This window comes from Entelurus aequoreus, linkage group LG05 (genome assembly GCF_033978785.1).
Source record: "Entelurus aequoreus isolate RoL-2023_Sb linkage group LG05, RoL_Eaeq_v1.1, whole genome shotgun sequence".
Taxonomy (NCBI): Eukaryota; Metazoa; Chordata; class Actinopteri; order Syngnathiformes; family Syngnathidae; genus Entelurus; species Entelurus aequoreus.
Window position 1 is genome coordinate 51,998,254 of NC_084735.1, and position 13,385 is coordinate 52,011,638.

A 13,385-nucleotide genomic window follows, 5' to 3' on the forward strand; every position below is an offset into this window, starting at 1 on the left:
TTCTTTGCTTGCTTGGCTTCCTTCTCCATAATGCAATGAACATGATTGAAACAGATTCACGAACACAGATGTCCAGAATACTGTGGAATTATGAAATGAAAACAGAGCTTTTTCGTATCGGCTTCAATGTGGAAGGCATACCCGTGTTCGCCGGGCTACGTCACACGCATACGTCATCCTCAGAGGCGTTTCGAACCGGAAGTTTAGCGGCAAATTTAAAATGTCACTTTATAAGTTAACCCGGCCGTATTGGCATGTGTTATAATGTTAAGATTTCATCATTGATATATAAACTATCAGACTGCGTGGTCGGTAGTAGTGGGTTTCAGTAGGCCTTTAAAACACTTAACAGTAACCTCTTAAAGTTAAGTTTAACAAAATAGTGCAAAGTGTGAAAATGTAAACATAGAGTAACCAAAGTAGGACTTTTTTTCTGTAGATTTGGTGCTCAAGGGTGGGTGGAGGTAATGTGGTGTGGTATTACCGGTCTTGGCGGGGACTAGCGCCTTGCCTAACTTATAGACCACATCGGTCTGACTACAGTTCGTTTATAAAAAATCCCCCAAAACTACCATACAACTTTTCCTGTTTTATCCACAATTTCTTCGCTCACTGCAGCGCTCATTTTTAGTTTCTCTTCTCACCCCATGCAAAGAATCAACCGCAAGACAACAAGATGGCACAACCGAAACGATAGCTGATACTGTTGCCTTATTGGCTGTTAGCGTATCACTCCCACTGATCACTTCCTGCGTTGCTTGGTTACCAGAAAGTAAGTGTCGTTGTTCATGTAACCAACCTTGCTTCGCAACTTCCGGTTCTTCCGACGAAGAAGAAAAAACAATTATCGAACATTTTATCGAACACATTTTTTTGATATCGATTACCTGACTATCGTGATATAAATTAATATCAATATCGTTTTATCGCCCAGCCCTGATTTAACACACAATGGCGTCCTCACTTCCTAGTTTATATGTATTTATTTAACCTTTATTTATCCAGGGTAAGACAAATATAAAAAAAATTTCAGTTGCAATGCTTACCTAGCAAAGAGGCAGCATTTACTTATGTTAGAGATGTTGAAATTTGATGAAAATCTCTCATCTCTCATTTACCAACAAAAATTAGCGCTTTAAATCGCTCTCAACAATTCACAAATGCTCTTCGCATGCAAGGTTGAATGTGTTGGAACATAAATTAATGTTTAAGACGGAGAAACACTTTTTAAGCGTAATCATATCCACAGAGAAAGTCTGCAACTTTTAGAGGATAGTTAGGAGAGTGAACAATAAATGGTGTTTCTTTCTGTAAAAAAATATTAATCATAATTGTAGTTGTAGTTATTAAAAAAGTACAGTAATTTGCAAATGAGTATGTGCTTTTACTGCCATTTAGTGTCCACTTTGACGTATGTGTGGTATAAAATGAGTAAAACTTCAGTACAATATTTTTTTTTTCTCCAAATTTTGTTGCTATTCTGTGCTTTTTGAGGTTACGAGGTACACTTAAAATATTGATTTAAAAAAGTATAAAACCCTAAATGGGTTCAATGTTGTTGTAAAAATATATATAATAAAAAATAAAAAAATCCCAACTTTTGCCTCAACTTTCTGAAAAAGCTGTGGTAAATTCAGGAATTATAGGCCACAATAATGACAAAAAAGACTGATTTAGTTCTTTTTGAAAATCATTGAAGGTGTTTATACAAAAGCAAAGCAGTTTTGTGTTTTGTTCCCAAAAAGCACTCAACTGTGCTCATAAAACCAAAGTAGTAATAATAGCGTACTCTTACACTCTTACCCTAATGATGATAGTTAAACATTGCTTTAGAGCAGGGGTCCCCAACCTTTTTTTCTACAGGCACCAGTTTAATGTAGGCATTATTTTCACGGACCGGCCTTTCACGGGTGGCAGATAAATATAGCAAATAAGTGCATGAAAAATGAATACATGAAAAAACTCACCATAACGTTCAATTGGTCTTTTCCTTTTGCAAAAAAACTCTGCATAGACTTTTGGTTTTTACTCACTATCTGATGGGTTATAAGTGATACATCACATTCAAGGAGAAGAGCATGGATATATAATAAAGCTCAAAATACTTGCTATTAGCTCCCATGTATTTCTATGGATTTCTATTTCCATTCTCAAAGTTATATATTCATATTTTGTGCAATATTTCATACATAGATAGACTGTTAGATTTTTTTGGTCCAATTTTCCATGCGTAAATATATCTGTTATTGCTAACTACTTGTGTAATAGGTCTATGTGCACTTTAACTTACTAGACCAAAGGAGATGTGTATCTTCTTCAGTCAGCACAATTATTATATGCAACAATTTAGCACTTCTCCATCTGTTTTATGCACTTTAACTACTATGATCACTTTGTTCCTGATCTTCCCCGGTCTTAGTTTCATCAACCTGCCGCAGACTGCAGATGGAACCTGGCTTTTAGCTACGATTTGGCATCTTTACATTTATTATGTTTATTAACGTGCATTGTCCCTTGTAACAAAGATGTAAGAAATATAGCAAATGGCAACTTCCTATCAGGAGTTTTATAATACATTTATGAACAAGCTTATTGGTGTGTCTGGTGGGACAGGCGAAAGTTAATTAGGAGAAAAAAACGGTCGGTTATAAATTATTTAATGTCTCTGTGCGGCCCGGTAGCAAATGCGTCACGGACCGGTGGTTAGGGACCACTGCTTTAGTGTTACGGCACACGCGCGCTCCTTGCTTCCCTCTGCTACTGGAGCGCTCAGAGGCTCCGCTGTGAGCACCAGACACACCCCCGCGCTCATCACGCAGACCGCGCCCACACTCCGCCGCAGCTGGGGACACTCTGCTAACAGCGCACCTGGCCTTGATGAGGGACGACAGTATAAAGAGTCCCGACGCTGACTCCTCGTCGTCGGAACGTCGCTCTGCTCGCAGTAAGCCTCACGTATCTGACTTCCCTCCAGCTCTCGCTCTTTGCCTTTTTCCTTGTGCCTCATTTCCTGATCCCAGTGTTGTTTTTCGTTCCTTCCCACAGTACTCGTGTCCCAGCCTCGCTGTATCCCTCCGCCGCCATTTCTCTCCTGGACTCTGCTTGCTCTCCCCGATCCTTGACCCTACTTTGGACTTCTGGATTTCGCCCTCCTGCCACGACCTCGCTTGGACCTTGGACACCCTTTTGGATCATTCCCTTTGGACTTGGATACTTCTCATTCCACACGCACCTCAACACCCCTTACGGTATTTATATGGTTAAATTCACTCACATAGTTTTCTCATGCAAACACTTATAGTAGCATACACACTCCATTCACTCATCAAGCACGCAATAAAACCTATTGAGCTTGATATCCTGTTGTCGTGCCGTCTCCTTCCCCAGTTCTACATAACAGTACGTTCCGACCACAATGGAACCAGACGGCACTCCTAAGTCTTCGCATGGACCTCTGGCTAGGACATCCCCCAGTGCAGACTTGTCCTCTCTCCAGTCGGCCATCCAACAACACCAGATCCGTTTTTCCACCCTGGAGGACAAATTGGACGTTGCTTTCGCCAGCCTGTTGTCCAAAATCGACATTCTCAGCACTGGTCAGGTGACACCCCCCACACCTGTCATTAGCCCAACCAACACACTCGCCACCGGGGGAGCTACACCCCTCCGGGAACCTAAGATAGCTAGTCCTAAAAATGTTGAGGGAAATTTTGAAGACTGTCGTGGCTTCTTGGTTCAATGTGAGTTCATTTTTCTACACCAACCTTCACGTTATGCTAATGACGGTGCTAAGATTGCCTTTATATTTTCCCTACTATCCGGGCCAGCGCTGATATGGGCCACTTCTACTCTCAGTAAAGATTCTGGAATAAACACCAATTTTGCGGCTTTTCGCAAATAATTTTTGCCTGTATTTGACCATCCTGCTAATGGCGGAGACGCCGCTTCTAAACTACATTCCATGCGACAGGGTCCCCGATCAGTGGCATCTTATACCTTGGAGTTTAGAACCCTGGCGGCAGAGAGTGGATGGGACGACAAGGCACTGCAAAGCGCTTATCGTCGAGGACTCAATGAGTCTATTAAGGACGGTTTGTTGCGAGACAGACCTGCTAATTGTCAAGACCTCATTGAATTAGCCCTTCTTTTTGACCAAAGACTTTTGGAACGTGAGGCGGAGAGGGAGATCAGTTTGGGCAACACTGCTTCTGCTAGAGTCTCTGGGTCTACTAACCGTCCCTTCACCCGAAGTCCTGTCACCATAAGACCGATTCTGACCGCACCTCAAGAACCCATGCAGATTGGCAGGTCTCAACTATCCTTTGAGGAACGAGAACGGAGGTTCCAACTCCGACTCTGTCTTTATTGTGGTCGGGCAGATCATCTGATACGTGACTGCACTCTTCGGCCAAAAGATCGGGCTCACCAGTCAAGGGGATCCTGGTGAGCCAAACTACAATCCCCACGACTCCCTCCAGGAGAAACCCCAGTATTTTGTTCCCCGCTAGCTTGACCTGGGAAGCTAGGACGTTATTTATGGACGCTTACCTGGACTCCGGAGCCGATGAAAGTTTCATGGACCTAAGGTACGCAAAAGAAAAGTTTATTCCATTAGTACCTTTGGAAGTTTTTGTCTCTGCCCAGGCTCTAGATGGTCACCCTTTGGGTCCTATCAAATATCGTACTAAACCATTGTCCCTTACTCTTTCTGGCAACCACACAGAGACCATCAGCTTTTGGGTTTTGGACGCTCCAGTAGCCCCCCTCGTCCTAGGCCGATCCTGGCTTGTTCAACATGATCCCCACATCTCCTGGTCTACTGGCAAAATTCTGGCTTGGAGTAATCACTGCCATGCTCATTGTCTCAAATCTGCAGTAGTTCATTCAGAAAGCCCAAGGCTAGCGTCACCACCGGTGGACCTCTCCCGAGTCCCTAAAGTTTACCACGACTTAGCCGCCGTTTTCAGTAAGGAACAAGCCTTGACTCTGCCACCTCACAGACCTTACGACTGCACTATCGACCTCATCCCTAATGCAGCCCTCCCTAGCAGTCGATTGTATAATTTGTCCCTCCCTGAAAAACAAGCTATGAAGGATTACATCTCTGAGTCTCTTGCTTCTGGAATCATCAGACCATCCAAATCACCTGTCGCCGCTGGATTTTTCTTTGTGAGCAAGAAGGATGGGTCACTTCGTCCTTGCATCGACTACCGTCAACTTAACGGTATCCCCATCAAGAACAAGTATCCTCTACCTCTGCTTAATTCATCATTTGAACCTCTCACCCCTGCCACCATCTTCTCCAAGTTAGATCTTCGCAATGCGTATCATCTGGTCCACATCAGGGAGGGAGATGAGTGGAAGACAGCATTTAATACTCACCTGGGTCATTTTGAATATAGGGTTATGCCTTTTGGACTGACCAATGCTCCTGCTGTTTTTCAGGCCCTTGTTAATGACATTCTTAGGGATATGATTGATCGATTTGTTGTAGTCTACCTGGATGACATACTAATTTTTTCCAAAGACCCTCAGGAACACCAGCACCACGTCCGTCTCGTCCTTCAACGATTACTGGAGAACCGCCTATTTGTTAAGGCTGAAAAATGTGAGTTTCATTCCTCGTCAGTTGATTTTCTCGGCTTTGTCATTGAAAAGGGACACATCAAGGCTGATCCAAAGAAAGTGACGGCGGTGGTGGAATGGCCTCAACCCTCTTCTCGTACCGAATTACGTCGTTTTCTGGGATTTGCTGGATTTTACAGAAGATTTATCAAGGATTTCAGTAAGTTGCACTTACATCAACTAACAGAACTTTTCAGTGGAACCGTGAAGCAGGTATGGCATTCTGGTGCCTGAAGAGGAGCTTCGTCTCTGCACCCATCCTGGTGTATCCGGATCAAGACTGCCCCTTCATTGTTGAAGTTGATGCATCTGATTCCGGAGTTGGGGCAGTTCTTTCGCAACGCTCCAAACTGGACAGCAAGATCCATCCTTGTGCATTTTTTTCTAGACGTTTATCCTCTGCTGAGCGTAATTATGATGCTGGTAACCGGGAGTTACTTGCTGTCTACGAGGCATTAAAGGAGTGGAGACATTGGTTGGAAGGGGCTAAACATCAATTCCAAGTTCTCACTGACCACAGAAACCTTCTTCATGTCCGATCAGCCAAAAGATTAAATGATCGGCAGGCCCGTTGGTCTCAATTTTTTGGTCGCTTCAATTATGTTCTCTCTTTCAGACCAGGATCCTGTAACACCAAAGCTGATGCACTCTCTCGCCAGTTCTCGGAATAAACCACTGAGAGTACTCCAGAAGAAACCATTCTTCCTCCCTCCAGGATTATCGGCATGGTCACTTGGAAAGTGGAGGGTCTTGTCCAAGACTCATTGAGTGAGAGACCAGGACCAGGAGGCGGACCTCCCAACAGACTATTCGTCCATCGCGAACTACGTCCTCAAGTTTTGGAGTGGGAGCATTCCAGTGTCTTTTCCTGTCATCCAGGATTCCAACGCACTCTTTCCTTTATCCGCCGGCGGTTCTGGTGGCCATCCATGGCTAAGGATACCCGTGAGTTTATCGCCGCATGCAGTACTTGTGCTAGAAATAAACCATCCCACAGACCGCCAGCAGGACTGCTGCGTCCTCTTCCCGTCCCCAGTCGCCCATGGTCTCACATTTCTATGGATTTCATCACTGGTTTTCCTCCGTCCCAAGGTAATACCGCCATACTCACCTTTATTGACCGATTTTCCAAAGCTGCACATTTTGTTCCCCTTCCCAAACTTCCATCTTCATCTGAGACTGCTGACCTTCTTACCACCCACATTGTTAAACAACATGGCATCCCGGTGGATATTGTCTCGGACCGTGGCCCCCAGTTCACATCCAGGGTGTGGCAGGCCTTCTGCAAGGCAATTGGGGCCACGGTCAGCCTCACTTCTGGTTATCATCCGCAGAGTAATGGTCAGGCAGAGAGGGCTAACCAGAGTGTGGAGACGATGTTGCGCTGCATTTCCACTCGCCAACCATCCTCATGGAGCAAGTTCCTGCCATGGGTCGAATTTGCATATAACTCCATGAAGAGTTCAGCTACTGGGTTATCGCCATTTGAGTGTTCCCTTGGTTACCAGCCCCCTATGTTTCCCCAACAGGAGATTGAAGCGTCTGTCTTCCTCTCGCAAACATATCAAGAAGTGTCACCAGGTCTGGAAAGCAGCCCGTGCTTCTCTGCTTAGATCTTCCGAAAGAATGTGCAACAGTGCCAACCGGAGACGCATTCCAGCCCCCGTTTACTCTCCAGGCCAACAAGTACTACTACATACCAAGGACCTTCATCTTCAGGTACCATCACGTAAACTCGCACCCCGCTTTGTAGGACCCTTCACTATTGAAGCTATCATTAACCCTGTTGCAGTCAGATTAGCTTTGCCACCTTCAGTTAAACGTCACCCAGTAGTCCATGTTTCCCAGATAAAGCCTGTTTCTAGTTCTCCACTCTCCTCTCCTGACCCCATCCCTCCCCCTCCTAGAATTTTGGACAATGGTGATCCTGTTTGGACAGTCAAGGAAATCCTCGGGGTCCGTAGGCAGGGGAGGGGGTTAGTTTATTTGGTAGATTGGGAGGGTTATGGACCAGAGGATAGGTCTTGGGTCCCTGCTTCCTACCTTGCTGACCCCGGCCTTCTGAAGGAATTCTATCAGGCCAACCCTGGAGCCCTTCGGCGCTCGTCGGGGGCCTCGCATAAGGGGGGGGCACTGTTACGGCACACGCGCGCTCCTTGCTTCCCTCTGCTACTGGAGCGCTCAGAGGCTCCGCTGTGAGCACCAGACACACCCCCGCGCTCATCACGCAGACCGCGCCCACACTCCACCGCAGCTGGGGACACTCTGCTAACAGCGCACCTGGCCTTGATGAGGGACGACAGTATAAAGAGTCCCGACGCTGACTCCTCGTCGTCGGAACGTCGCTCTGCTCGCAGTAAGCCTCACGTATCTGACTTCCCTCCAGCTCTCGCTCTTTGCCTTTTTCCTTGTGCCTCATTTCCTGATCCCAGTGTTGTTTTTCGTTCCTTCCCACAGTACTCGTGTCCCAGCCTCGCTGTATCCCTCCGCCGCCATTTCTCTCCTGGACTCTGCTTGCTCTCCCCGATCCTTGACCCTACTTTGGACTTCTGGATTTCGCCCTCCTGCCACGACCTCGCTTGGACCTTGGACACCCTTTTGGATCATTCCCTTTGGACTTGGATACTTCTCATTCCACACGCACCTCAACACCCCTTACGGTATTTATATGGTTAAATTCACTCACATAGTTTTCTCATGCAAACACTTATAGTAGCATACACACTCCATTCACTCATCAAGCACGCAATAAAACCTATTGAGCTTGATATCCTGTTGTCGTGCCGTCTCCTTCCCCAGTTCTACATAACAGTACGTTCCGACCACAATGGAACCAGACGGCACTCCTAAGTCTTCGCATGGACCTCTGGCTAGGACATCCCCCAGTGCAGACTTGTCCTCTCTCCAGTCGGCCATCCAACAACACCAGATCCGTTTTTCCACCCTGGAGGACAAATTGGACGTTGCTTTCGCCAGCCTGTTGTCCAAAATCGACATTCTCAGCACTGGTCAGGTGACACCCCCCACACCTGTCATTAGCCCAACCAACACACTCGCCACCGGGGGAGCTACACCCCTCCGGGAACCTAAGATAGCTAGTCCTAAAAATGTTGAGGGAAATTTTGAAGACTGTCGTGGCTTCTTGGTTCAATGTGAGTTCATTTTTCTACACCAACCTTCACGTTATGCTAATGACGGTGCTAAGATTGCCTTTATATTTTCCCTACTATCCGGGCCAGCGCTGATATGGGCCACTTCTACTCTCAGTAAAGATTCTGGAATAAACACCAATTTTGCGGCTTTTCGCAAATAATTTTTGCCTGTATTTGACCATCCTGCTAATGGCGGAGACGCCGCTTCTAAACTACATTCCATGCGACAGGGTCCCCGATCAGTGGCATCTTATACCTTGGAGTTTAGAACCCTGGCGGCAGAGAGTGGATGGGACGACAAGGCACTGCAAAGCGCTTATCGTCGAGGACTCAATGAGTCTATTAAGGACGGTTTGTTGCGAGACAGACCTGCTAATTGTCAAGACCTCATTGAATTAGCCCTTCTTTTTGACCAAAGACTTTTGGAACGTGAGGCGGAGAGGGAGATCAGTTTGGGCAACACTGCTTCTGCTAGAGTCTCTGGGTCTACTAACCGTCCCTTCACCCGAAGTCCTGTCACCATAAGACCGATTCTGACCGCACCTCAAGAACCCATGCAGATTGGCAGGTCTCAACTATCCTTTGAGGAACGAGAACGGAGGTTCCAACTCCGACTCTGTCTTTATTGTGGTCGGGCAGATCATCTGATACGTGACTGCACTCTTCGGCCAAAAGATCGGGCTCACCAGTCAAGGGGATCCTGGTGAGCCAAACTACAATCCCCACGACTCCCTCCAGGAGAAACCCCAGTATTTTGTTCCCCGCTAGCTTGACCTGAGAAGCTAGGACGTTATTTATGGACGCTTACCTGGACTCCGGAGCCGATGAAAGTTTCATGGACCTAAGGTACGCAAAAGAAAAGTTTATTCCATTAGTACCTTTGGAAGTTTTTGTCTCTGCCCAGGCTCTAGATGGTCACCCTTTGGGTCCTATCAAATATCGTACTAAACCATTGTCCCTTACTCTTTCTGGCAACCACACAGAGACCATCAGCTTTTGGGTTTTGGACGCTCCAGTAGCCCCCCTCGTCCTAGGCCGATCCTGGCTTGTTCAACATGATCCCCACATCTCCTGGTCTACTGGCAAAATTCTGGCTTGGAGTAATCACTGCCATGCTCATTGTCTCAAATCTGCAGTAGTTCATTCAGAAAGCCCAAGGCTAGCGTCACCACCGGTGGACCTCTCCCGAGTCCCTAAAGTTTACCACGACTTAGCCGCCGTTTTCAGTAAGGAACAAGCCTTGACTCTGCCACCTCACAGACCTTACGACTGCACTATCGACCTCATCCCTAATGCAGCCCTCCCTAGCAGTCGATTGTATAATTTGTCCCTCCCTGAAAAACAAGCTATGAAGGATTACATCTCTGAGTCTCTTGCTTCTGGAATCATCAGACCATCCAAATCACCTGTCGCCGCTGGATTTTTCTTTGTGAGCAAGAAGGATGGGTCACTTCGTCCTTGCATCGACTACCGTCAACTTAACGGTATCCCCATCAAGAACAAGTATCCTCTACCTCTGCTTAATTCATCATTTGAACCTCTCACCCCTGCCACCATCTTCTCCAAGTTAGATCTTCGCAATGCGTATCATCTGGTCCACATCAGGGAGGGAGATGAGTGGAAGACAGCATTTAATACTCACCTGGGTCATTTTGAATATAGGGTTATGCCTTTTGGACTGACCAATGCTCCTGCTGTTTTTCAGGCCCTTGTTAATGACATTCTTAGGGATATGATTGATCGATTTGTTGTAGTCTACCTGGATGACATACTAATTTTTTCCAAAGACCCTCAGGAACACCAGCACCACGTCCGTCTCGTCCTTCAACGATTACTGGAGAACCGCCTATTTGTTAAGGCTGAAAAATGTGAGTTTCATTCCTCGTCAGTTGATTTTCTCGGCTTTGTCATTGAAAAGGGACACATCAAGGCTGATCCAAAGAAAGTGACGGCGGTGGTGGAATGGCCTCAACCCTCTTCTCGTACCGAATTACGTCGTTTTCTGGGATTTGCTGGATTTTACAGAAGATTTATCAAGGATTTCAGTAAGTTGCACTTACATCAACTAACAGAACTTTTCAGTGGAACCGTGAAGCAGGTATGGCATTCTGGTGCCTGAAGAGGAGCTTCGTCTCTGCACCCATCCTGGTGTATCCGGATCAAGACTGCCCCTTCATTGTTGAAGTTGATGCATCTGATTCCGGAGTTGGGGCAGTTCTTTCGCAACGCTCCAAACTGGACAGCAAGATCCATCCTTGTGCATTTTTTTCTAGACGTTTATCCTCTGCTGAGCGTAATTATGATGCTGGTAACCGGGAGTTACTTGCTGTCTACGAGGCATTAAAGGAGTGGAGACATTGGTTGGAAGGGGCTAAACATCAATTCCAAGTTCTCACTGACCACAGAAACCTTCTTCATGTCCGATCAGCCAAAAGATTAAATGATCGGCAGGCCCGTTGGTCTCAATTTTTTGGTCGCTTCAATTATGTTCTCTCTTTCAGACCAGGATCCTGTAACACCAAAGCTGATGCACTCTCTCGCCAGTTCTCGGAATAAACCACTGAGAGTACTCCAGAAGAAACCATTCTTCCTCCCTCCAGGATTATCGGCATGGTCACTTGGAAAGTGGAGGGTCTTGTCCAAGACTCATTGAGTGAGAGACCAGGACCAGGAGGCGGACCTCCCAACAGACTATCCGTCCATCGCGAACTACGTCCTCAAGTTTTGGAGTGGGAGCATTCCAGTGTCTTTTCCTGTCATCCAGGATTCCAACGCACTCTTTCCTTTATCCGCCGGCGGTTCTGGTGGCCATCCATGGCTAAGGATACCCGTGAGTTTATCGCCGCATGCAGTACTTGTGCTAGAAATAAACCATCCCACAGACCGCCAGCAGGACTGCTGCGTCCCCTTCCCGTCCCCAGTCGCCCATGGTCTCACATTTCTATGGATTTCATCACTGGTTTTCCTCCGTCCCAAGGTAATACCGCCATACTCACCTTTATTGACCGATTTTCCAAAGCTGCACATTTTGTTCCCCTTCCCAAACTTCCATCTTCATCTGAGACTGCTGACCTTCTTACCACCCACATTGTTAAACAACATGGCATCCCGGTGGATATTGTCTCGGACCGTGGCCCCCAGTTCACATCCAGGGTGTGGCAGGCCTTCTGCAAGGCAATTGGGGCCACGGTCAGCCTCACTTCTGGTTATCATCCGCAGAGTAATGGTCAGGCAGAGAGGGCTAACCAGAGTGTGGAGACGATGTTGCGCTGCATTTCCACTCGCCAACCATCCTCATGGAGCAAGTTCCTGCCATGGGTCGAATTTGCATATAACTCCATGAAGAGTTCAGCTACTGGGTTATCGCCATTTGAGTGTTCCCTTGGTTACCAGCCCCCTATGTTTCCCCAACAGGAGATTGAAGCGTCTGTGTCTTCCTCTCGCAAACATATCAAGAAGTGTCACCAGGTCTGGAAAGCAGCCCGTGCTTCTCTGCTTAGATCTTCCGAAAGAATGTGCAACAGTGCCAACCGGAGACGCATTCCAGCCCCCGTTTACTCTCCAGGCCAACAAGTACTACTACATACCAAGGACCTTCATCTTCAGGTACCATCACGTAAACTCGCACCCCGCTTTGTAGGACCCTTCACTATTGAAGCTATCATTAACCCTGTTGCAGTCAGATTAGCTTTGCCACCTTCAGTTAAACGTCACCCAGTAGTCCATGTTTCCCAGATAAAGCCTGTTTCTAGTTCTCCACTCTCCTCTCCTGACCCCATCCCTCCCCCTCCTAGAATTTTGGACAATGGTGATCCTGTTTGGACAGTCAAGGAAATCCTCGGGGTCCGTAGGCAGGGGAGGGGGTTAGTTTATTTGGTAGATTGGGAGGGTTATGGACCAGAGGATAGGTCTTGGGTCCCTGCTTCCTACCTTGCTGACCCCGGCCTTCTGAAGGAATTCTATCAGGCCAACCCTGGAGCCCTTCGGCGCTCGTCGGGGGCCTCGCATAAGGGGGGGGCACTGTTACGGCACACGCGCGCTCCTTGCTTCCCTCTGCTACTGGAGCGCTCAGAGGCTCCGCTGTGAGCACCAGACACACCCCCGCGCTCATCACGCAGACCGCGCCCACACTCCACCGCAGCTGGGGACACTCTGCTAACAGCGCACCTGGCCTTGATGAGGGACGACAGTATAAAGAGTCCCGACGCTGACTCCTCGTCGTCGGAACGTCGCTCTGCTCGCAGTAAGCCTCACGTATCTGACTTCCCTCCAGCTCTCGCTCTTTGCCTTTTTCCTTGTGCCTCATTTCCTGATCCCAGTGTTGTTTTTCGTTCCTTCCCACAGTACTCGTGTCCCAGCCTCGCTGTATCCCTCCGCCGCCATTTCCCTCCTGGACTCTGCTTGCTCTCCCCGATCCTTGACCCTGCTTTGGACTTCTGGATTTCGCCCTCCTGCCACGACCTCGCTTGGACCTTGGACACCCTTTTGGATCATTCCCTTTGGACTTGGATACTTCTCATTCCACACGCACCTCAACACCCCTTACGGTAATTATATGGTTAAATTCACTCACATAGTTTTCTCATGCAAACACTTATAGTAGCATAC

At 47.3% G+C, this 13,385-nt stretch overlaps 1 protein-coding gene across 2 annotated transcripts in view; it reads left to right on the forward strand.

The window, feature by feature from the left end:
- LOC133650742 (protein turtle homolog B-like) overlaps nt 1-13,385 on the forward strand; it is a 268,746-nt gene that overhangs the window by 185,291 nt on the left and 70,070 nt on the right. The gene's annotated exons all lie outside the window — the stretch shown is intronic.